The sequence below is a fragment of the Choloepus didactylus genome, chromosome 8 (assembly GCF_015220235.1).
Source record: "Choloepus didactylus isolate mChoDid1 chromosome 8, mChoDid1.pri, whole genome shotgun sequence".
NCBI classification, from domain to species: domain Eukaryota; kingdom Metazoa; phylum Chordata; class Mammalia; order Pilosa; family Megalonychidae; genus Choloepus; species Choloepus didactylus.
In genome coordinates, this window is record NC_051314.1 from 145,721,289 (window position 1) to 145,748,112 (window position 26,824).

At 36.8% G+C, this 26,824-nt stretch overlaps 1 protein-coding gene across 11 annotated transcripts in view; it reads right to left on the bottom strand.

Moving 5' to 3' along the window:
* The window catches only part of LOC119541431 (zinc finger protein 596-like), a 101,877-nt gene that overhangs the window by 19,888 nt on the left and 55,165 nt on the right, over positions 1–26,824 (bottom strand). Inside the window, exon 1 of one of the 11 annotated variants that reach the window (XM_037845400.1) lies at positions 15,129–15,453. The exons of the other annotated variants lie outside the window; for them this stretch is intronic. The gene's annotated coding sequence lies outside the window, so the exon portion shown is untranslated. Of the gene's footprint in view, positions 1–15,128; positions 15,454–26,824 lie in introns of those variants that run through there. 11 annotated transcript variants of the gene reach the window in all.

Here is a 26,824-nt window from a genome sequence, read left to right on the forward strand (position 1 = left end):
AGTGAAATAAGTCAAAAACAGAAATAAAAGGTATAAAGATGGAAAGGGAAGAAATGAAACTGTCAGTTAGTTTAGGTTATACCTAAACTATAATCCACAACCTTAACTGGAGGATTGTACATGAAGGAAATCCAAAAGAACCTACAATCTATTAAAATTAATGAATAAATTTAGCATGGTCCCTGAATACAAGGTAAGTATGTGAAAATCAATTGTGACTATAAACTAGCAACAAACGATTAGAAAATGAATTTTTTAAAATAACACTTAAAATAGAAAAAAGAATCACAAAATTGTGAAGGGTATATCTAACCAAAGATGTGCAAGACCTCTACATAGAACACTATAAAATATTATGGAGAAAAATTAAAGAAAACTTAGATAATTGCAAAGATATTCCGTGGTCATGGACTGGAAGCCAATATTGTAAAGATGCCTGTTCTTTCCAAGTTTAGCTATAGTTTCAGTGAAATCTCAACCAAAATCTCAGCAAAATTTTTATACACAATTTTTTTTAGCAGATTTAAAAATTTACGTGGAAATGCAGAGGAGGTATATTCTACATTTTGTTTATTCTTACGTTCATGGACACTTGGATTGTTTCCATTCTTTGGGAATTGTGAATAAAGCTGATGTGAACATTGTTGTTCAAGTGTCTGTTCACATCCCTGCTTTCAGATTTTCTGTGTGTATACCGAGTAGCATGATTTTGGTATCGTAAGGCAACTCCATACTTAGCTTTTCTGAGGAATTGCCAAAATGATTGTGAAAAAAAAGAACAAAATAGGAGGCCTTACGCTATTTTATTTCAAGGCTGCCTATCAAATTACAGGAAATAAGACAGTGTGTTATTGTGGTAATGACAGACATTTATCTCAATGGGACAGAACAGAGAGTCCAGAATGGATTACACTTACGAGGTAAATGGATTTTTGCCCAAGGAGTGCGCCAAAGCATTTCAATGGTGGAAAAAAAAGTCTTATCAATAAATAGTGCTGAAATAACTTGTTATTTATGTTGCAAAAAAGAAATCACAACCCATACCTCAGAGTATACAAAATGAGTTGAAGATGGACCATAAACTTAAAAGAATATAAAGCTTCTAGAAGAAAAAAAAAAATAGAATGTTCATGACTTTGAGGTAGGCAAAGGTTTCTTCAACAAGACACAAAAGCCTTAACCATAAAGGAAAAGACTGATATGCTGGGCTTTTAAAAGGATGAATCATTAAGAAAGTTTTCATAAATATGTACAAATTAATTGTTTTACACATATTTGTGGACTTTACTGTAAACAAGTTATACTTCAATTTAAAAAATAAAAAGTGGAAGAGGTAAAGAAAATAACAGTTTCCTACTATTAATATAGAACCATCAATTTCTCCCTTCAATTCTGACAGTAATTGTTTCATACATTTGGGGGATCTGCTGTTAGGCGCATATATTCTTACAATTGTATTTACCCCTGTGCTGTTTTGAGTGTGTTATGAACCCCATAAAAGACAAGATTCTTTTAAATCACTCTTGTGGGGGCAGACACATTGTGGGTGGGACCTTCTGATTAAGAGTGTTTCCACGGAGATGTCAGCCCACCCATTCAAGGTGGGTCTTAATGCTTTATTGAAGTCCTTTAAGAGTGCTCATGGAGAAAGCAAGCTTACAGAAAGTGGGACATTTTGGAGAGAAGCTAAGACATGTAATCCAGAGTTTGGCCCCTAGAGAAGCAAACAGAACTGACAGAAGCCAAGAAAAGCTAAGAGAGATGTTTAGAATGAAACACCCTGGGAGAAACAAGCAGATAGTTGAAAGAAGCTAAGGGAAACAGAATCCCAGTGACATTTTCGAGAAAGCCATTTTGGAATCAGGACCCAGAAGGACCAGCAGACATCACCCATGTGACAGAGGAGCCCCAGATACCATCAGCCTTTCTTCAGAGAAGGTATTGTCCTGTTGATGCCTTAATTGGGACATTTTCATGGTCTTAAAATTGTAAATCTGTGAATAAATCCCCACTGTAAAACCCAGTCCATTTCTGGCATATTGCATTTTGGTAGCTTTAGCAAACTGCAACAACCCCTTTATCAGTATATTATGAACACATTTGTCCCTTGTAACTGTTTTGGTCTTAAAGTTTTTTATATCTGTGACCAGTATAGCTACCCCAGCTCTCTTGATTACTAGTTGCATGGTATATTTTATATCTGTCCTTTCAATCTACTTGTATTTTTCATTTAAGGTTAATGATGAGCAGACAGCATATAATTTGGGCATGGTTTTTTATCCAGTCTGCCAATCTCTGCCTTTTGAGTGGAGAATTTAATGGATTCACATTTAAAATCACTACTGACAATGCAAAACTTTCTTCTTCCATTTTGCTATTTAGCCTTTGTAAGTCTTAGGATTTTTTTTTTTTGGGGGGGGGGGGCTCAATTCTGTTAATGCTTACATATATATTTACTTGATTTTTTTGTGTCACACTGTATTAAATGCCTTCTCTTTTCTGTCTGGGTCTATTTTTAATAGATTTTCCTTAAGGCTATCATGAGGTTAGGATTTAACATTGTAAGTATGTAACAATCATATTTGGTTTAATACCTACTTGACCTCAATAAAATACTTATCTACTTTTCCATTACCCCTCTGTCCCTCCACCTTTTTTAGTATTTGTTACAAATTATATCTTAGTACATTACATGTCAACATGCAAAGACATCATCCTTGTTTATTCACTCACATTTTAGCACCTGCTGGAAGTAAGATGTGGACTCATATATCCAACAATACGCTACAGTAGCATTAGCATTTATAATAACTGAATGGTTACTGTGCCAGTTTGGATGTATTATGTCCCCCAAAATGCCACGGTCTTTGATACAATCTTGTGGGGGCAGATTTATTAGTGTTGATTAGATTACAATTCTTTGAGTGTTTCCACGGAGATGTGACTCAATCAACTGTGAGCAAGATCTCTGATTGGATAATTTCCATGAAGGTGTTACCCCACCCATTCAGGGTGGGTCTGAATTAAATCACTGGAGCCATATAAAAAGCTGGCAAATAGAAGGAACTCAGAGCAATTGAGAGGCACATTTTGAAGAGGAGCTGCAGCCGAGACAGACACATTTTCAAGATGGCCATTGGAAGCTGACACTTACATTCTGGAGAATGTCATTTTGAAATGCAACCTGGGAGAAAGCAGATGCCAGCCACTGCACACAAAACCCGAACAGTTACCTTCACTGGAGATCTTTATTTCTTTATGCTCCTTTGAACAAATGTCTAGTGTTCTTTCCTTTCAGTCTGAAGAACTCCCATTAGACCTCCCTTTAGGTCTAATGGGTTGACTTCCCTCAGCTTTTATTTACTTTATTTATCTTAAAATGTATTACTTTCTCCTTCAGTTTTGAGATAAAGCATCACCAGGTATCAAATTCTTGGTTGGCAGTTGTTTTCTTTCAGCACTTAAAGTATTTCAACCCACTGCCTTCTTGCCTCCATGGTTTCTGATGGCAGATCAATGCACAATCTAATTGGAGCTCCCTTGTACATAACATGTTACATTTCTCTTGCAGCTTTCAGAATTCTTTCCTTGTCCCTTGCATTTGGTAGTGTCATTGTTCCAGTTTGCTAATGTCATTGTTCCAGTTTGCTAATGCTGCCCTTTTGTGAAATACCAGAAATAGATCGGTTTTTAAAAAGGGGATTTATTTGGTTACAAAGTTACAGTCTTAAGGCCATAAAGTGTCCACGGTAAGGCATCAACAAAGGGTACCTTCACTGGAGAAAGGCCATTGGCATCCAGAAAACCTCTGTTAGCTGGGAAGGCACGTGGCTGGCATCTGCTTGCTCCCAGGTTGTGTTCTAAAGTGTTACTCTTGGGGTGTTTTGTCCTCTCAACTGCAGCTGCTCCAAAATGTCACTCTCAGTTGCTTTGAATTCCTTCTGTCTGTGAACTCCTTTATACAACTCCAGTGATCCAATTAACACCCACCCTGAATGGGTGGGGTAACAACTCCATGGAAATTATCCAATCAAAGGTCTTGCCCACAGTTAATTTAGTCACATCTCCATGAAAACAATCAACAGGTTCTAACCTAATCAACATTAGTAAGTCTGCCCCCACAAGACTGCTTCATAGAATATGGCTTTTTCAGGGGGGGGACATAATATATACAAATGGCACAGTCATCAATATAAGACTAGCTGTATTTTTCTTCATGTTTATCATGTTTGCTATTCCCTGGGATTTTTTGGATGTGCACTTTCATGTCTTTAGGTAGGTTTAGGAAGTTCTCTGTCACTATTTGTTTGACTATGCCTTCTGCCCCTTTCTCTCTCTCTTCTCCTTCTGGGACTCTCATAATACACACGTTGATACACTTGATGGTGTCCAGGAAGTTTCCTAACCTATTTTCTCTTTCTATACTTTCTTCTTTCTTCTCGTCAGCCTGATTCATTTCAACTGTCTTGTCTTCAAGTTCACTGGTCCTACTTCTGCCAGTTCCAATCTGTTATTGAAACTCTCCTCAGAATCTTTCATTTCAGTTTTGTGATATTCAAGTATGGTACATCTGTTTGGTTCCTTTTTTTAAATTTCTATATCTTTACTAAGATTCTCATATTGCTCATTCATTGTTTTCCTGATATCCTTTAGTTCTATCTCTGCATTTCCTTTCATCTCGTTGAACATTTTTATGATCATTTCTTACAAGTCTGTTTGGTATGTCTACACTCTGGTTTTATTTATTGATGTTTCCTGGACTTTTATCTTCTTCCTGCATCACTACCACTTTTTTTTTTTTTTTTTTGATAAATGCTATTTTACTGAGCTATATTCATAAACCATATAATCAACCCAAAGTATACAATCACCGGCTCATAGAATCTTCATATAGTTGTGCATTCATCACCATAATCATAAAACATTTTCATTACACCAAAAAATAAAACAATGAAAAAAATAAAAAAGAAACCTAACAAGCTGTACCCCTTTACCTCCCCTATTATTTATATATTTTTGTGGTTATTTTATTACTCATCTGCCCATACACTGGATCCAGGGAGTGTCAGTCACAAGGTTTTCACAATCAACATGATCGCATGATAAAAGTTATAAAGTTATACAATCATCATCAAGAATCAAGGCTACTGGATTACAGCTCAACAGTTTCAGGTATTCTCTAGCTACTCTAATACACTGGAAACTTAAAGGAGTATCTAAAAAATGCAACCAGCCAAGAACTTCTGGGGCTCTCCAGCATCCAGTTGGGAACTCCTGGGGCTCATCAGCATCATCAAGCTTATTAAACTATTTAGCTGTACATGCTGACTAATCTTTGGATTCTTTCCTCTGTGTCAAGAACCCTCATGCCTCCAGCCCTTGCTTGAGGTCTTGATCTCTCCAAGATCTCCCGGGCCTCTCCTGCATCCAGCTTGGAGATCCTGGGGTTCTCCAACATCCAGCTGGAAAATCCCAGGGTTCTCAAGCATCCAGCCAGGAACTTCTGGGGCTCTCTAGCATCCAACAGGAAACTCCAGGGGCTCCAGCATCCAGCTGAGAACTTCTGGAGCACTCGGGCATCATCCAGCTTATTAAACTATTTGGCTGAACACACTGACTAGACCTTGAATTCTTTCCTGTGACTGAGTCAAGAACCCTCATAGTGCCAGACCTTGGTTGAGGTCTCGATTTGAGAACTACCGGGGCTCTCCAGTATCAGTAGGCTATCATGCAGTGCCCTGGCTGGCCCTGCGCCCACCCATCAACACTTCATGCCCAGCTGCTCATACACCAAGTGCAATTCCCTGATGAAGTTCTGGAGGAGTTACCCTTGTGAGTAACGAACTGGGGGTGTGTATGTCTGGTACAACTGGACAGGAGGCAGTGTGGCAGTCTGAACCAGGATACTCATCACAAACAGGCTTACTGTTTCAGAACTTACTCTATTATTGTGTGAGAGCAGACAAGTTGTGGCTGCCTGGGGCAAGGTTGCTAACTGTGGGACATAAAAGTCAGTGCTCAGGACCTAAAGGAAACTGTTTCCTAGGGCCACCCTGGCATGCCCAGGACAAGATGCATGCATAGAAAGGATCAGGGAGGTGCCAATGATTTGGCCTGGAGCTATTCTCTAAACTGACTATATGCATAAACCCTCAAGTAAAGCACTGAGTGTTTTTCTGTTTTCCTTTTTCTTTCTTATCTCCTGGCACTCAAGGAGGGCTCTGTGATAACACTAACTGGATACAAGCTTTCAGGAGCATGAACTGTTCTGGGAAGATGGTGGAACAGGTAAGGCACAGCAAACTTCTCCTCTATGAAAGAAATAATTGAAAGGCAGAAAACGCCCAGGACAGTGGTTTCAGGGCACCAGAGGCCAAAGAGGGAACTCTATAATATGTGGTGGGGACTTGGACGAAAAAGCAGAGATACTACATCTCAGAGGATGGGGTGAGTTTATTCAGTAGGGACTGCCATCAGGAACTGGCAGAAGTGAGATGGCTGCCAAGCAGGGGAAGGAGCAGCTCTCCACTGCTGGGCACATATCTAAGCAATTACTGAGAGAGAGAATCCTCCTCAGCCACATGGCTGGGAGCTCCCATGAGAACCCGGGAAACAGGGGACGGGTGTTGACCGCATATACTCTCCCTTGATGGAAGCCCATGGTGTGAATGGGTGAGAGGTGGGGATAGGTGAGGGCAATACACAGAAGCACCAAGAGGCTCGTGGGAGCACGGTGGGCAGGGAGCAGAGCAAGTGTGAGCTGCACAATGAGACACGCAGCCCCACATGCCAAGTAATGCACTCAGAGGCTTGGGAATCACCAGACCCAAGGTGCACTTAAGCAGACACACCACAGCAAACTGCACAGGGCCCACACTACAATCCCAGGGCTGTCAGCCCCCACTGGACACAGAGAACCAGTGTGCTGACTGGATTTCCACCTGGTTTGGACCCCACCCAGGGCACCACATACAAAGGAAACCAAGTAAGACTTAAGTACTGACTACACAGAGGGCACCATGGAGGCAAGAAGGCAGTAAGACATATTTAGAATTCTGAAAGAGAAAAATTGCCAGCCAAGAATTCTGTATCCAGGAAAGCTCTCCTTCAAAATTCAGGGAGAGTTTAAAATTTTCACAAATACTGAGAGAATCTGTTAACAAGAGACCTGCCCTGCAAGAAATATTAAAGGGAGTTCTACTGGCTGAGAAACAAAGAAAGGAGTGGAGAGATCTGGAGAAGGGCACAGCACTGAAGAGTATCAGCAAGGGTAACTTAAATGAAAAAAAGGGGGGGGGTGTAATAGATTTGACAAATAAAAACCAAAGATGGTTGGTTCAAGAACTGCCTTCACAGTAAAAACTTTGAATGGGAATGGATTAAACTCCCCAATTGAAAGATACATATTGGCAGAAGGGATTAAAAAGTATAATCCATCAATATGCCCATGACGAGAGACTTATCTCAGACCCAGTGACACAAAGAGATTGAAAGTGAAAGGATGGAAAAAAATATTCCATGCAAGATGCAGCCAAAACAAAGCAGGGGTAGCAATACTAATATCAGGCAAAGCAGACTTTATTTTCAAAGTGTCATAAGAGACAAAAAGACTGTATATTAATAAAAGGGACAATTCACAAAGAAGAAATAAGAATTATAAATGTTTATGCACCCAATCATGGTGCTCCAAAGTACATGAGACAAAAATAAATACATGAGAAAAACACTGGCAAAATTGAAGGGAGCAATCAACATTATACAATAATAGTGAACATTTCAATACACCATTCTCTTCTAAGATACAACAACCAGAAAGAGGACCAATAAGGAAACTGAGAATCTAAAAAATGTGATAAATGAATTAGACCTAACAGATATATATAGAGCATTATATCCCAAATTACTAGGATATATATTCTTCTATAGCACTCATGGAACATTTTCCAGGATAGCTTATATGCTGAGGCACAAAACAAGTCTTAATAAATTTAAAAAGATTGAAACTATTAAAAACCATTCTCTAACCATAATGGAATGCAACCAAAAACCAATAATCCCCAAAGAACCAGAGCATTCAAAATATGAGCAAGTTAAACAACACACTACTAAATAATTTGTGGGTCAAAGAAGAAATTGCAAGAGAAATCAGTAATTATCTACAGATGACTCTGAAAACAAGAACACAAATATCAAAACCTATTGATCACAATAAAGGCAGTGCTGAGGGTGAAATTTTTAGCTCTAAGTGGATATATTATAAAGAAAGAGCGAGCTCAAAGACCTAACTGAACAACTGAAGAAGCTAAAGAGTGATCAGCAAACTAACCCTAAATCAAGTAGAAGAAAACAAACAAGGATTAAGGCAGAAATAAATTATATGGAGAACAAAAAACAAAAGAGAGACTAAATAAAACCAAAAATTGGTTGAGAAGGTCAACAAGATTGATAAAGCCTTAGCTGGAAAAAGTCAAAAACAGAGAAAACCCAAATAAACAAATTCAGAAATGAGAGGGGGGTCATTACTATGGATCCCAAAGAAATTTTAAAAATCATAAAAGAGGATACTATGAACAACTGCATGCCAACAGACTAGACAATTTAGAGGAAATGGGAAACTTCCTGGAAACACATGAACAGTCTAGACTGAACCAAGAAGAAACACAAGATCTCAACAAACAAATCACAAATAAAGAGATCCTATCAGTCACCAAACATCTTCCTACAAATAAAAGCCCAGGGCCAGATGGCTTTACAGGGGAATTTTATCCAAAAATTCCAAAAAGAACACCACTCCTGTTCAAACTCTTCCAAAACACTGAAGAAAAGAAACACTACCTAATTCATTTTATGAAGCTAATATCACTGTAATACCAAAACCCAATAAAGGGGCTACAGGAAAGGAAAATTGGAGGCCAATCTCCCTTATGAACATAGAGGCAAAAATTCTCAACAAAATACTTGCAAATCGAATCCAAAGACACATTAAAAGAATCATACACCACGACTAAGTGGGCATCATTGCAGATATGCAAGGGTGGTTCAACATAAGAAAATCAATCAATGTGATACAACACATTAACAAATCAAAAGGGAAATATCAAATGATCTCAACAGATGATGAAAAAGCATTTGACAAAATTGATTCTTTTTTGATAAAATCACTTTAAAAGGTAGGCATTGAAGGAAACTTCCTCAATATGATAAAAGGCATGTATGAAAAACCCACAGCCAGCATAGTACTCAATGGTGAGAGACTGAAAGCCTTCTCCCTAAGACCAGGAATGAGACAAAGATGCCCAATGCCATGACTATCATTCAACATTGTGTTACAAGTTCTAGCCAGAGCAATCTGGCAAGACAATGACATAAAAGGCATCCAAATTGAAAAGGAAGATGTAAAACTGTCATTATTTGCAGATTATACTATCTTATATTTGGAAAATCCCGAGAAATCAACGACAAAGCTACTTGAGCTAATAAACATATTCAGGAACAAAGCAGAATACAAGACTAATGCAAAAAAGTCAGTAATGACACTCTACACTAGAAATGACCTAACTGAAGAGACACTCAAGAAAAAGTTTCCATTTTCAATAGCAACTAAAAAAATCAAGTACTAGGAATAAACTTAATGAGAAATTTACAAAAATTACAAAATTTTACTGAAAGAAATAAAAAAGGACCTAAAGAGGTGGAAAGATATTCCATTGTCATGGATAGGAATGCTAAATGTCTTAAGATGTCAATTCTACCCAAACTGATACACAACTTCAATGCAATTACAATCAAAATTCCAACAACCTACTTTAAAGACTCAGAAAGACTTGTTATCAAATTTATTTGGAAGGGAAAGGGGCCTTGAATTGCCAAAACATTCTAAAAAAGAAGAACAAAGTGGGAAGACTTATACTTCCTGAGTTCACAGCCTACTATAAAGCCACCTCCGTCAAAACAGCATGGTACTGGCAAAAAAATAGACATGTTGATTAACAGAATCAAATTGACAGCTTGGAAACAGACGGCCAGGTCTATGGTCGGCTGATTTTTGATAAGGACCCCAAGTCCACTGAGCTAGGACAGAATCTTCTCTTCAACAAATAGGGCTGGGAGAATTGGATATCAATATCCAAAAAATGAAAGAGGACCCCTACCTCACACACTATAAAAAAATTAACTCAAAGTGGATCAAAGACCTCAATATAAGAAACAGTACCATAAAACCCCTGAAAGATATATAGGGAGCTCATTAGACCTTACACCCAAAGCAGAAGCAATGAAAGAAAAAATAGAGGGGAACTCCTCAAAATCAAAAGCTTCTGAGCCTCCAATGACTCTGTCAAAAAGGCGAAGAGGTAGACAACTCAATGGGAGTAAATATTTGGAAACCATATATCTGATAAGAGACCGATATCCAACACATATAAAGAAATCCTAGAACTCAATGGCAATAGTATGAACAGCCCAGTTATAAAATGGGCAACAGATATGAAAAGACATTTTTTCCAAGAAGAAATACCAATGGCTAATAAACACACACACACACAAAATGTTCCTAGCTATCAGAAATATGTTTCTAGCTAATGAACTAGCTATTAGGGAAACACAAATCGAAACCACAATGAGACTTCATCTCACACCAATAAGAATGGTTGTCATTGAACAAACAGGAAACTACAAATACTGGAGAGGATGTGCAGAAATTGGAACTCTTATTCATTGCTGGTGAGAAGACATAATGGTACAGCTGCTGTGGAAGACAGTTTGGTGGTTGCTCAGAAAACTGACTATTGAGTTACCCTGTGATATGGCAATTTCACTTCTCAGTATATACCCAGAAGATCTGAAAGCAGGGACATGGAAAGTAATTTTCACACTGATTTTCATCGCAGCATTGTTCACAATTGCCAAGAGATGGAAATGATCCAAATGTCCTTCAACAAACGAGTGGGTAAACAAAATGAGGTATATACATACAATGGAATACTATGTAGCAGGGAGAGGGAATGATGTCCTGAAACATATGACAACATGGATGAACCCTGTAGACATAATTCTGAGTGAAATAAGTCAGACATGAAAGGAGAGATATTGTTATCATTAATATGATCTCCCTGAAAAATGTAAAATCAGTGTCTTATAGTGTAGAACATAGGGAAACTAGATAGACGTAAGCTACTGAAGGAAGAATGATTACCTAATATGTACAGACATGTTAATGACAGCGAACTTAAAGATATGGGAATGGAGAGGTGATGATAGTTCATTAACAGGATTAAAAGCATCAGTGCCATATTAAAGGTGAACATGACTGAAAGGGTATGTTTAGCACTACAGACGTAAGTGCTTGCATGAGCTACTTCTAAGGGATGACAGTGGTACAAAGAGTTAACACAATGGTATATGGGAAAAACTACCTATTGCATATTACAGACTATATTTAATAGGAATACCTTACCAGTACCACACTAATACTAGGGACAAATAAATAGGATCTGACAAGAGCTTTGGGGTGTTTTGGTTAATGATAATTGTTTAAAAATGAACGTAATGATGACTGTACAACTAAGTGAAGATAATGTGAGACACTGATTGTTTACCTTGGACAGAATATATGTTATGTGAAATTAGGAACCCCTTACTTAGTAAATCAAGCCCTTGATCTTGTGGCTTGCTCTTGTGAAACTTATGGCTATAAAGGGGAAGCTAAGGCTACCTATAATTATGCCTAAGAGTTACCTCCAGAGAAACTGTTTGGTTGCTCTGATGTGGCCTTTCTCTCTCTAAGAAGAACTCAGCAAATAAATTCATTACCCTCCCCCTTCGTGGGACATGACTCCCAGGGTAGTGAATCTCCCTGGCAACATGGGGCACATCTCCCAGGAATGAGCCTGGCCCTGGCATCAAGGGACTGAGAGTGCCTGGTTGACCAAAAGGGGAAAAGCAAGGTAACAAAATAAGGTTTCATTGGCTAAGAGATTTCAAATGGATTCAAGAGGCTATCCTGGAGGTTACTCTTATGCAGCCTCCAGCTAGATATTCCAAATGCCCATAGAATGCCAAGCCTAATCAACAAAATACTAAAGAATACTTAGGTCCCTATTTGAGACTCTATAAAAGTTTCAGTCACTAAGTTTACTTTTGAGAAACTTAAACCGTCCAAACTGTTCCAATGCCAGATAAGTACCAAAACCCAGAAGCAACAACCTCTCTAAGAACATCAACCAGATGCACTCCCTTCCCAATAATGTCGACACCCCTTTTCAAAATGAACAAGTTAGGGTGGTCACTGCCCAGATATCCCTGAAAACAAGAGAGAGGGGTAGCAACAGACAAGGCAGGATTTAACAAAGGATTAAAAATACTGAATCTTTACATTAATCACTCGTTTTTAGTTTCTAGGGTCCTAGGATAGCTAGAAGGAAATAACTGACATGGTGGAACTTTAACATATATATGTAAGTTAAATAACAATAACCTATGTTTTGAAATTTGCTCTATAGTTATTTGTTAAATTGCACTTTGAAAGTTATCATATTTCTGTATATATGTTCTATTTCACAATAAGGAAATACCTGAAGTTGTGGAACTGTAACCCATAAGATTCTTTGAAATCTGCTCTCTAATTACTTGTTAAATTGTACTTTGAGAGTTATCACTTCTCTGCATATATGTTATATTTAACAATAAAAAAATGTGAAAAAAAGGAACAGGACCTCGAAGTCCAAATTCCAGCAATAACACATTCAAATGTCCAAGTGTCAAAGTTTAAACAAGAGATTACAAAACATACAAAGAAATGGGAAGTGATGGCCCAGGTCAAGGAGAAGATTAAATCATTAGAAACCATTGATATAGAGGACCAAACCTGAGACATTCCAGACAAAAGTTTTTTAAAATGGTTCTAAACATACTCAAAGATCTAAAGGAAAAGACAGACAAAGAGTTAAAGGAAATCAGGAAAATGATAGATGATCACAAAGAGAGTATCAATTAGATGGAAATTATGAGAAAGAACCAGAGACGAAGATCACAGTAACAGAAATTAAAAATTCCTTAGAGGGGTCCAACAGCAGATTGGAGCTGACAGAAGAAATACTCGGTGAACCTAAAGATAAGAGAATTGAAATCACCCAGTTTGAAGCACAGAAAGAATGAACAAAAGTGAACAGAGCCTAAGGAACTTGTGGAACACCAACAAGCTAACAATAGATGTATTGTGGGAGTCTCAAAAGAAGAAGAAAGGAGCAGAGATAATATTCAAAGAAATAATGGCTGAAAAGTTCCTAAATTTAACGATAGACATGAACATATACATCCAAGATTCTCAACAAACTCCAAACATGATAAACCACAATAGACCACACTGTGGTATATTATAATCAGATTGTCAAATGCCAGAAATAAAGAGATAATTCTGAAAGCCCCAAGAGAAAAAGCAAAATGTTCATGTACAACGTAGCCTCATTAAGAATAAGTGCTGATTCCACATTGGAAATGTGGTGGTTTGGAGCTATCTAACCCAGGAAAACATGTTCTTAAATTTAATCATTCCTGTAGGTGTGAACCCACTGTAAGTCAGACTTTTTGATGAGGTAACTTCAGTTATGGTGTGGCCACCTCAACTAAGATGGATCTTCATTCCATCATTGGAGCCTTCTATAAGCAAATGAAATTCAGACACAGAAAGAGAAAGCCAAAGATGGAGCAGCCAGAAGCTGAGAGTCAAGGGAACCCAGAAGAGAATAAAGAGGCCAGGAGAAACACCATGACAGAGGATCCAAGGACCAGAGATCTCTGGCAACCAGCCCCAGAATGCCAGTCTTTGGGAAGAAAGCATTGCCTTGATGAACATTGATTTGGACTTAATTTGGACTTCTTTTAGCCTCAAAACCATAAGCCATTAAATTCCTATTGTTTAAGCCAATCCATTGCATGGTATTTCCTTGAGCAGTCAAGGAAACTAAAACAGAAAGCATGGAGGCAAGAAGGCAGTGGCAGGGCATATTTAAAGTGCTGAAAGCAAAAAAAAAAAAAAAAAAAAGAACAGAAAAAGCCAATCCAAGAAATCTATTTCTGACAAAACTGTATTTCTAAAATGAGGCAGAGATTAAGACATCACCAGATAAACAAAAGCTGAGGGAGTTCCTTGCCACGAGACTGGATCTACAAGTGATGCTAAAGAGAGTTCTGCAGGTTAAAAAGACAGGTTAATAGACAATAGATTGAAGCCACATGAAGAAATAAAGATGTCCAGTGAGGGTAATGACATGGGTAAATATAAATGCCAATACTCTTATTATTGGTTTGTAACTCCACTTTTTACTTCTGATGGGATCTAAAAGGCAAATGTGTAAAATGTAATGATAAATCAGTGGTTCTGGACTCATTAATGTGTCATCTGTGACAAGAACTACTTAAAGGTGAGGGATGGAAAGGTATAGGAACCTGGTTTGTTTATACTACTGAAATTAAGTTGGTATCAAAGCAAACAAGAGTGTTACAGATTTAGGATGTTAAATGTAAGCCCCATGGTAACTACAAAGAAAATACCAGAGAATATGCAAGCACATACAAGGACAAATTAGGGTACAGATTGCCAGGGGCAGGGGGCAGGAGAAATGAGGAGTTAATGCATAAATGGGTGTAGAGTTTCTGCTTCAGGAGATGGGGAATTTCAGTAACAGTATGTGGTGAAGGAACCACAACATAGTGAATACAATTAATCCCACTGGATGCTACGCTTGTGAGTGGTTGAGATGGGAAAGTTTATGTTGTATACATGTTCCACAATAAATATTTTTAAAGGAGCAACTAAAGAAACAATAAAATTAAATGTAATACATAATCCTGGTCAGGATCTGTGAAGGTTTGAATCTGTATATACCCCAGAAAGGCATGTTTTTAAATTTAATGCATTCCTGCCAGTGAACCCATCCTAAGTAGGAACTTTTGATGAGACTACTTCAGGCATGATCCACCTCAATTAGGATGGGTCTTAATCCCTATTACTAGACTCCTCTATAAGCAGAATGAAATTCAGACAGAAGAGAGAAAGTGACAGGAAGTAAGAAGCTGAAACCATCAGAACCCAAAAAAGAAGGGAAAGACCAGTAGATACCAACATGTACCTTGCCATGTGACATAGGAGCCAAAGATCATCAGCAGTCACCTCGAAAATGCTGGTCTTTGGGACGAAAGCATGGCCTTGATCACACCTTGACTTGGAGTTTCTTTTAGCTTCAAAACCATAGGCTAATATATTCCCATTGTTTAAGCCAGCATATTTCCTGGTATTTGCTTGAGCACCCTAGAAAACTAAAACATGATCCAACAAGGGAGGGGAAGACTTACAAGGACATTATTGGGATATATGAAAAAATTGGAAGACAGACTATAAAGTTTATATCAATGTCAAATTTCTTGAACTAGAGAACTCTACTTTAAGTGGTTACATAAGTGAATATCCTTGTTCTTAGGAAATGCACACGGCAGTATTGAGTGTTCAAGGAGCATGATATATACAACCTATACTCAAGTGTTCAGAAAATAGATTGACAGACAGATAGATGGACAGACAGAGGACGAATGGGTAATGATAGAATGATACCACAAATGTTTCAAAATGTTAAAATTGGTGGATCTGGGTATCTGGGGGTGGAGTGGGGAATGTGTAGAGGTATGCTGTAATGCTGTGTATGGCCTTTGCATTATTTTTGTCACTGTCCTGTAAGTTTCAAAGTATCTCATGATAAATAGTTTAAAAAACATATGGCATTATAAGAGACACCAAATAGTTAAAATGATATTGTAAAAGAAGAACAAAATTGGAGGATACCCAATTCTCTATTTCAAAGCATACTAAAAATAAACTGTAATCAAAATAGAGTGATATTGGCATAAAGATAAACTATATAGACCAATGGAATAAAACTGATAGTCCAGAAATAAACCCATGCATCTATGGTCCATTCATTTTAAACATGGCACCAAAATAGTACACTTTCGAAACAACAGTGACTTCAACAAATGCTGGTGAGGCAAGTGGATATTCACAAAGTATAAAGTTTAATTCCTCTCTTAAAGTACTTAAAAAAAATTAAGTCATTTAGAGAGCTAAATTTCAGAGAAAAATTATAACACTCTTACAAGAAAATACAGGGGTAAATCTTCATGACATTGGATTTGGCCATTAATGACATTAAGAGTTAAGAGCAACATAACCAAAAAAGCAAAAATGTGAACTTAATAAAAATTAAACACTTTTGTTCATCAAAGGACCCTCCCAAGAAATTGAAAAGGCAACCTACTGAATGGAACAAAATATTTGCAAGTCATATATGTGACAAGGGCCTAATATCCAGACTATACATGAAAAATTTCTTATCACTTAAAAAAAATACAAATAATATAGTGATATCTGGACAAAGATTTGAAAAGATGATTCTTTCCAGGAACATATGCAAATGACCAACAAGCACACGAACAGATGCTCAACATCTTTAGTCATTAAGGATGTGCAAATAAAAACCACAATGAGACACCACTTCACACACACTACAATGGTCATAATTTTTTGAAAATCTAAAATAACTGTCAGTAAGGATGTGAAGAAAATGGAACACTTTTACACTATTGGTGGGAATATACAATGGTGCCATCACTGTGGAAAATATTTGGGCAGTTCCTCAATAAGTTGTGTACAGAATTAGCAGATGATCTGGCAATTCTAGTCCTTCAAATATACCCCAAATTGAAAGAAGATATTCAAATAATTTTAACAAATATTAATAGCAGCACAATTCACAATATCCAACAGGAACAAACCAAATATCTATCATCTAATGAATGAATAACAAAAAGATGTTATATCCATACACTGATTGGAGTACAGTTCAGCCACAAAAAAAAGAAAAAAGTAACAGTACAACCTATAACTTGGACAAAACTCAAAAACACAAGTGAAAGAAGCCAGACAAAAAAGGTCACATTTTTAAAAAAAGATTCCATTTACATGCACTATACAGAATAGATAAATTAATAGAGATAGAAAGAAGATTAATGGGTGACAGGGGTTGAAGGGAGTAGGGAATGGGGAGTGTCTTTTTTTGGACATGAGGTTTCTTTTAGATGTGATGAAAATGCTCTGGAATTAGATAAAGCTGATGGGCTACATGTGTACGTACTAAGCACCACTGATTATGCTGTTTAAAACAGTTACATTTATATTAGATGAATTTCTCCTCAATAAAAAATGTGCAGATAAGCCCAAGTACAGTAATTGCATGAGATTTTATTCAAAGAAATCCATTTTTCTTGGGAATATAAAACATTTTAATGTTTATATATGAATATAAATACCAATAGTTCTAAATTTTAATAAATATGTACTTTCTAATATTTTTTCACACAAAAATGACACACTATTCAGAGAAAAATTAAAATGGAAAATTTAAAAGAAACATTTGAATTCCTCTTAAACGTCAATTCAATTATGAAATGAAATGGCAAAAAATTTATGTCCCGCAATGTTATGCACTGTAATACTATATAATTTCCTCTTATCAAAAGCAAGTATAGAATTAGCATCCAATTTGGCTTATGATAATTGATAACATTTTAAATCTTTTCTAGAGAGTTAGTTGCCTCTACCCTATCACTCCCATCCTCCATTCATCGAAGTACCCTGTTTTATTTTTGTCATAAATCATTAGGCATGTGGGAAAAGATAGATTTTTTAATTTTCCATTTCTTTTTATTTCCAGATTTATTTCAGAGACTTCCAGCCATTTCCCTGCTGAATCTCCAGAACCCAGGCTATTTCCTGGTACACATAAGGCATCCAAAAGGACTTATGAATGAATAAAGAAATGAATGAATTTTCAAAAGTTCCCCTCACAATGGCCTCACATATCCAACATCATGAGGGTTATAATTTTGTAATTGCTTGATATTTCCAGTCAAGATGAACAAGTGAGTATCCCAAGGAATGAAGCACTGACTAAGTTTATTATCTGTGTAATTAGGGTGGAATCCCTGGAATATAACCCCTATTAGGGTTATTGAATGTTTTAAAGGAATACAAAACAGGAGTTATAGTCACTTTGAGATGAAGAAGCTTAACAGAGCAGAACTTTAGGAGAGGAGCAAAGTGCTGCTTTCCTTTTATACCTATCTCAGAACATAGGTGACCTTACTGAGTCTTCCAATTTGTGAGTTCTCATGAATTTTCCAAACAATACATGGGAGCAGGCCTCACTCACTTACACTCATTCACTTACACTAAGTATATTCATTTTCTTTATATCAAACCAGTATCTTACATTTCATTTTGTCAACTTTTGCCTCACCAAACTCATTTCCTATTTTGACTATTTGTGTCCTTTCCCATTTTCCTCTCCAATCTAGTTCATTACTTTTTTTTTAATTCAGTTTTATTGAGATATATCCACATACCATGCAATCATCCATGGTGTACAATCAGCTGTTCACAGTACCATCATATAGTTGTGCATTCATCACCCCAATCTATTTTTGAACATTTTCCTTATACAAGAATCAGAATCAGAATAAAAAATAAAAATAAAAAAGAACACCCAAATCATCCCCGCCCCCATCCCACCCTATTTTTTCATTTAGTTTTTGTCCTCATTTATCTACTCATCCATCCATAGACTGGATAAAGGGAATGCGATCCACAAGGTTTTCACAATCACACTGTCACCCCTTGTAATCTACATTGTTATACAATCATCTTCAAGAGTCAAGGCTACTGGGTTGGAGTTCGGTAGTTTCAGGTATTTACTTCTAGCTATTCCAATTTATTAAAACCTAAAAAGTGTTATCTATAGTATGTAAGAATGTCCACCAGAGTGACCTCTTGACTCCATCTGAAATCTCTCAGCCACTGAAGTTTTATTTCGTTTCATTTCGCATCCCCCTTTTAATCAAGATGTTCTCAATCCCACGATGCTGGGTCCAGATTCATCCCCAGGAGTCATATACTGCATTGCCAGAGAGATTTACACCCCTGGGAGTCAGGTCTCATGTAGGGGGGAGGGCAGTGAGATCACCTGCCAAGGTGGCTTGGTTAGAATTACAAGCAGGTTTTAGCCTCTCCTTTGCAGTAAGAAGCTTCATAGGGGCAAGCCCCAAGACAGAGGGCTCAGCATGTCAAGCCGACAGTCCCCAGTGTTTGTGAGAACATCTAGTTCATTACTTTTAATTGCCTCCTCCAAGATTCTAGGTTTTGTTGCTTAATACTGTAAGTGTTGAATACTTGTATGGCACATGTGGTAATTAAATTTAAATTAATTAAAACTAAAAAATTGAGGTATTCAGGACTTCTACTGAAATTTCAAATGTCCTCTAGCCCCATGTGGCTAGTGGCTTCTGTAATGGTCTGTGCATATAGAACATTATCTTCATTGGAGAAGACACTATTAGGCACACTGTTCCGGATCCAAGATATTTCTTTTATTTTTCCTATTTATAAATGATTTATTTTTTGTTTCACTCCATTAATTCCCTTCTGTCTTTCCTCAAATGATGTTTTATTGTATTTCTTTTAACTTCTTAGGGTGGGGGTTAATATCATTAAATTATTTATTTTAATTAATCTAACTATTTTTCACAGTATAAGGCCAATAATTTTCCTGGGAATACTGGTTGACTTTTGGGACTTTGGCAATTTTATGTAATGTGTTCAAGTATAATTTTTTTTTTCAAAATGTACATTTTAAAAATTTGTGCCAAGGTTATTTAAAGGCCTTTCCTGTTAACTTTTGGTTCCTAGATTATATTTTCTGTCTGTCACTATTTTCTGGTTTTATTTCTTTTTGAATAGGGAATATTGGTTATCCATTTCAATTTTTTTTAGGTTTTCCTCCATTTTATTTTAAGAACCATTTGTTTGCTGGGTCCATGAGATCTTCAAAAATAGATTTCCTCTTTTGGATGTGCTACTTTCAAATATACATTTGTTGAATAATTGTGGAATTCATTCTACTTTTTTTTTTTTTTGAGAAAACAATAAGGATTTTTATTGTTAAAACAAGTAAGAGACACAAGCAAAACATGATAAATTACTTAAGTAGGCCTGAGATGGAGTCCCACATGCTAATAAGCCCATGTCAGCAAAACCAAAGCTTAACTGAGTTCCAAATTCCTCCTGTAAGTGTTCTTACTCCCAGAACCTGAAACATGAGAACATAATCTGCCAGCTCCCTTTTCCTTCTGTAGCTTAGATTCCTCTAAGTCAAGGCTAAGCTCAATAAGGAAAACTATCCTGCACAATCAATAAGATGATTTTAAGACTACCTTGCTCTGCCTATATAATCCTTGCTCTTGCTCTCCCTCTACAGAGCTCCCCTCCATTTTACGTACTGGAAATTGCCTAATTCATGAATTTATTCATTAATAAATTCATGAGAAACAAAAAAAATCATTTCCTGTGGATTTTTTTTTTGACAGTTTTGATGATAACAGGAACTAAAGGCAACTGCTAAGGACTATGGAGGCAAGACAGAAAGCAACCACTGAACCCTTTGAGTTCTCTGTCCTCCCCAAGGTTCATGGGCGAGTCCCTCTCAGAACTGAGATCCATTCTTTTTGTATTTGAGCTCTCTGATCTCATTAGCTCTCAATCCAAAAGCTAGTATGTCAATCTTATTGATCAAAAAGAGCAAATTTTGAGCCTGAATCCCTAACCTTTTGGCGCACTCCACAGTTTCACTTTTGTTACTACTAGTTTCTTTGCCTGTGCACGAGGTAAGAAATGAAACAATAAAGATGGAATCCATAAATTATTAAAATGTTTATTCTCCACCCTCTGGCACTGTGGCATTCACAAGTTTGCAAATTGGGGGTGAGAAGCTGTGCCAATATATAACAGGATGGCTACCTCTCACCAAGACAACCTAGAATTTCAATGTTCATTAAGGGAAATATTCCAAATAGACAAAATGCCTCATCTCAGAAATGCACTCCAGAGTAAAGCAAACAAATAACCTAAGACTGTTTCATTCAAGGATTCTTTGCAAAAGGCAAATAAGTAATTTAAAGTTCATGACATTTATATGTTTTTATGTCAGACTAAGAGCAAACATTTTTTCATTGAAGCTTATTTGCTCTCTATTTATGTCTGACTGTAGGTTTGTTGCATATTTTCCTACCTCTGAATGATATTACCAAATTAACATATAAAACTCCTTAGAAGTGCTCTACTTAAAATAATTATTTAAAGGTAAATAATCATTTACATAAAAATTAACACTAATAATGTTCCATGAATTAAGGAAAACAAACTTCTAATATTTCCAATGGGGGAAAAAAAAGCATTCATAGAAACAAATCCAAGTGTTTTGAAGAAATTAAAGTTCCCAAAATTCAGATAAGCTTTTGGCAAACAGGAAAAATATCAGTTAAATAAAAATAGCTATGTCTTTGGAATTATCAACGTAAGTACAATATAAGCATTTAATTTTATTCTACTTGGGTGTGTTCTTCCTATATTTATACAGAATTACTGACCAAATAAACTAGCATTCTATGTATGAGATGTTTAAGATAATGAACCATGTAAATTTGTATTTCAAGAATGTGTTTTGAAGGATGTTAGCTTGAAGACAGTTTGCAAGATATATCTGATAAATATGTAAGATAGGCAAGAGGTGTTTTATTAAGAGGAAAGAAAGAAGCTTGTCTTAAAGTAAAATAACCTGTTGTTGCAAAATAAGCAGGAATATGTAGCACCATCCTGAATGAATATAAAACCTAGAAGAAGGTTTGTAGAAAAAGCATTTTATTTGACATAGATAAGGGTGGTTAAGATTGGATAAGTTTATAAGATTTTTAAGGGTTTTCTTATCAGACAGTATCTTCATGTAAAAGTCGAATTTGGTTATCTCTATGTTAAAATGACAGTTTACTTGGATTACTGGTCTGCTCTTAATTAGAAGTTATAAAAGGTTTTCCCTAAATCTCTCAATAACCTGCTTTGAAAGCAAACATTCTGAATCTTATCAGAATAATCTCCTGTGCTTTATATTGACAATATCATCCTTTATTGTTTTAGAGAAAAAGTCTCCTCACTTTTGAAATAATTATGTACATGCTACCTCCTCTCTTTACTTTAAAAAATGTTTTATTGTCACTTTTGTTCGATAGGGAACTATTATTTCACAATAAACGGTGGTCCTATTTAACATTAAAGGCTGACAACTTTTGATATAATGCCTTCCCAAACTTTAACCCTAAATGATGGCTTCCTGAACTGAAACAGTCAATGGGATTACAAAGGCCTTTCTTTTTCTTTCCACCTTGTAAATAGAGAGGTGATAAAACTAGTTAGGTTTATTTACCATGGTATCATGCATAGGAAGTGTTATCAAATTCAAAAAGATTTTCTAGGAGGCAGGGCGAGATGGAGGCATAGAGAGGTGTGGAATTTAGTTAGTTCTCTAGAGCAACTAGCAAATAGCCAGGAACAACTAGTTAATAGTCTGGAACAACTGCTGGGGGACAACCGTGACTGTCCACACATCATACACCAGCCTGGAATGGGTGGAATGGCTGAGATCGCAGCACAAAAGCTGTAAGTAGAATCTGCAGAACTGTGCGGGAGCTTCCTACCCCCATGGCAGGCTGAGCTGCAAAACTTCACTGTAGGAGAAAGCAGCAGTCCCTGCTGGGAGCCAGCGAATATAGCTCAACCTAGCTGAACTTACAATACTGGAAAATGCCTGTGACCCAAGAAAAGGAGCACAGAAGACAGGGTACTATCTCTGGCTGACAGGCAAAACTGGGGTGGCTGGGGACTGGCTCTGAAAAGGGGCCTTTTTTCCCCTATTTTTCTCTCTCAATTGGAGTGGCTCAGTCGAGAAAGCCTCAGGCATTTTCATTTCTCAGCATTCTGACCCAAGCATGGGTGAAGTTAAGAGTCAGAGAGAGAAAGGAGTAACTCCAGTCAGAAGATAACTCCCTAGGGGGTCTATGGTGGGGCCCAGCTCAAATGCCTGCCCTCCCTTCAGAACTCAGACCTCAGAGGCTGGGGGAAAACAGTCAAACCAGAAACAACTTAATCTGGGAGTTAAAGAGAGCACCCCTCTTTACACCAGTGGGGAGCCACAGGCTGACAGGCGCCACCTGTTTGGCAGGTTGGGAAAAGCACAGCGGCTAGAGGCCCCACAGGAAAGTGTGTCAATCTTCCAAGACAGACCCTCAGGAAAACCTGATACTGAATATAGCCTCCTTCTGAGACCTGAGCTCATTTTGGTTTGGGAAAATGACTGGGGTAATCAAGGAAACCAGATATCTAAACAACAGAAAGCTACAGATAACACTAGGAAAAACAAAGATATGGCCCAGTTAAAGCAACAAACTTACACTTCAACTGAGATACAGGAATTAAAACAATTAATTAAAGACCAATTCAATTTCAGGGAAGATATGGCAAAAGAGATGAAGGATATAAAGAAAACACTGGGCAAACATAAGAAAGAATTTGAAAGTTTGAAAAAACAACTGGCAGAACCTATGGAAATGAAAGGCACAACACAAGAAATGAAAAACACAATGGAGACATACAACAGCAGATTTCAAGAGGCAGAAAACAAGATTCAGGAACCGGAGAACAAGACACCTGAAATCCTACACATAAAAGAACAGATAAGGAAAAGAATGGAAAAATATGAGCAACATCTCTGGGAACTGAGTGACAACACTAAATGCAGTACTGTACATGTCATTGGTGTCCCAGAAGGAGAAGAGAAGGGAAAAGGGGCAGAAGCAGTAATGGAGGAAATCATCATGGAAAACTTCCCATCTCTTATAAAAGACATAAAATTACAGATCCAAGAAGCACAGCATACCCCAAAGAAAATAGATCTGAATAGAACTACACCATTAAATAGACACTTAACAATCAGATTATCAAATGTCAAGGACAAAGAGAGAATCCTGAAAGCAGCAAGAGAAAAGCAATCCATCACAAACAAAGGAAGCTTGATAAGACTATGTGCGGATTTCTCAGTAGAAACCATGGAGGCAAGAAGGTAGTGGTATGACATATTTAAGATACTGAAAGAGAAAAACTGCCAACCAAGAATTTTATATCTGGCAAAACTGTCCTTCAAACATGAGGGAGAGTTTAAAATATTCCCTGACAAACAGGCAGTGAGTCTTGGAACAAGATACATGCTTTACAGGAAATACTAAAGGGAGCACTACAGACAGATAAGAAAAGACAGGAGAGGTTTGGAACACAATTTTGGGTGATGGTAGCACAATAATGTAAGTACACCGAACAAAAATGACTGTGAGTATGGTTGAAAGAGGAAGGTTAGGTGCATGTGGGACAGAAGGAAAAAGGGAAGATAAAGACTGGGACTGTATAACTTAGTGAAACCTAGAATGGTCAACAATTGTGATAAAATGTACAAATATGTTATTACATGAGGGAGAAAAAATGAATGTCAACCTTGCAAGGTGTTAAAAATGGGGTGGTATTGGGGAAAAAATACAATCAATGCAAACGAGTCTATAGTGAACAGAGACAGTATATCATGCTTCCTTTAATGTAACAAAGGCAATATACCAAAGCTAAATGCCTAGAGAGGGAGCTATAAGGGAGGGATATGGGATTCTTGGCATTTGTGATGTTGTCTAACTTTTTTATTGTACTTTATCTTTTCTCTCATTGCTTTTTAGCTGTCATTTTGTTCTTTCTTTTTCTTTTGTCTCTCTACCTTTTTTAACTCTTCCTCTTTCTTTGTGGAAGAAATGGAAATGTCCTTATATAGATAGTGGTGGTGGTGGTGAATGCAGAACTATGTGATTATACAGGGAACCATCGATTGTTTACTTAGGATGGAATGTATGGTGCGTGAACAAAACCATATTTAAAAAAAATGAGTCAATGGATGAAACTTGAGGACATTATATTGAGTGAAATAAGTCAGACACAAAAGGACATATATTGTATGATCTCACTGATATGAACTAAATATAACATGTAAATTCAGACATGAAATATAGGTTATCAGGATATAGAATGAGACTAAAGAATGGGGAGCAATTGCTTATTACGAGCAGAATGTTTATCTAGGTTGAATTTAAGCGTTTGGAAATGGACAGAGATGACAGTCGCACGTTATTGTGAGAATAACTAACAGTGCTGAATGGTGTGTGAATGTGGTGGAAAGGGGAAGTTTAGAGTCACGTTTGTCACCAGAAGGAAAGTTGGAGGTTAAAACATAAGAATGTATAACACAGCGAATCTTGTGGTGGATGATGTCCGTGAATAACTGTGCAAATATTAGAAATTTCTTTCATAATTAGAACAAATATATGACACTATAACTAGAAGTTAATAATAGAGGGGTATATATGGAAAAAAATGTACCTATTGCAGACTATGGCCTACAATTAGTAATATTTTAACATGTTTCATCAACAATAACAAATGTACTATACCAATACTATGAGTAAATAATGGAGGGGAGAGTTAGGGGTGTGGGAGGATTTGAGTTTTCTTTTTTATTTTTATTTCTTTTCTGGAGTAATGAAATGTTCTAAAATTGAAAAAAAAAATTGTGGGATGAATGTACAACTATATAATGGTACCATGAACAACTGACTGTACACTTTGGATGACTGTATGGTATGTGAATAATCTCAACAAACCTGAATTAAAAATAAGATTTTCTAACCTGCTGTGGTTTACATTTGTAGGATCCTGTTTTATTAACATAAACATTTCAGAAGTTATGTAAAGTTCTTAGAGATTTCTCAATATTCTCATTGTCTTGAGACATCAAAGTACTTACATGCTTGATATTGGACAACAGTTATTATTGTTCATAAGATATTCTTAAAATAATGTTTAATGGACTCTCATCAGATCATTTGTAAAACAGCAATTAGCAAACCATGGCCATTTTAAGTCTTTTGCCGTTTATTCTTTTTATTCTGAGGCTTCCCTATACAGGCCAGTGTGTTTCATCTTCACCAAAAAGGATTATCTCAGAGACCTATGAAAAGGACTATGCCACATTCTGTGAGGCACAGACTTCTAATGACATTCCCTAAATAACTCTGAAACCATACCACTGGACTGAGTCAAGATTAACAGAATTCTAGTGCTTGCTAACTAGATCAAGTGAAACAAGGATTAATTACCTAGGATTAAAAGAACTGATAAAGAAATATTATAGTTTTATTTGGATTCATAGTAATGTTTTATTATTCTACTTTCTAAATACAAGGAATCCTTTACCCTTTTTCCTTAATTACCAATAACCCATGAAACATTCTCCCGTATTTCCCTGCCTTATCCCTCCAGAATTTGGAAAACTCTTATTGACTATGTTTTCTTTCTTTCTTTCGGTGATATAATTATTCACACAGACTTTATTAGAATCTGTCCTCTTTGATATCAGGAAAAAATAGGAGACACTGGTTATATAACTAAGTCTTAGGAATGATAACTCAAGAACACAGAGAAAATTCTAACCTATTTTAGCCTGCAACTTGATGCAGTTATCTGTGCTTACCCAGACTGTGTAAAAGCTATCGCTGAAGCTGCCAAATTAGTTAAACTCAGCAAACTTAACTCTGAGCAGACCCAACATTTTTCCTCTGGAAATCTGACTTCTTATGAGATCCTTCTACTTTCAACTCCTAATCTTCACCTAAAGCGCTTCAGTGTTCTTAACCCTTTATCTAATGAGGCAGAACCTCATGACTGTAAATTGTTAACTTCACAGTTAATGACTCCATACATGGTCCTTTAACAATCCCAGATGTCATTCTATTTGTTATTGCCACT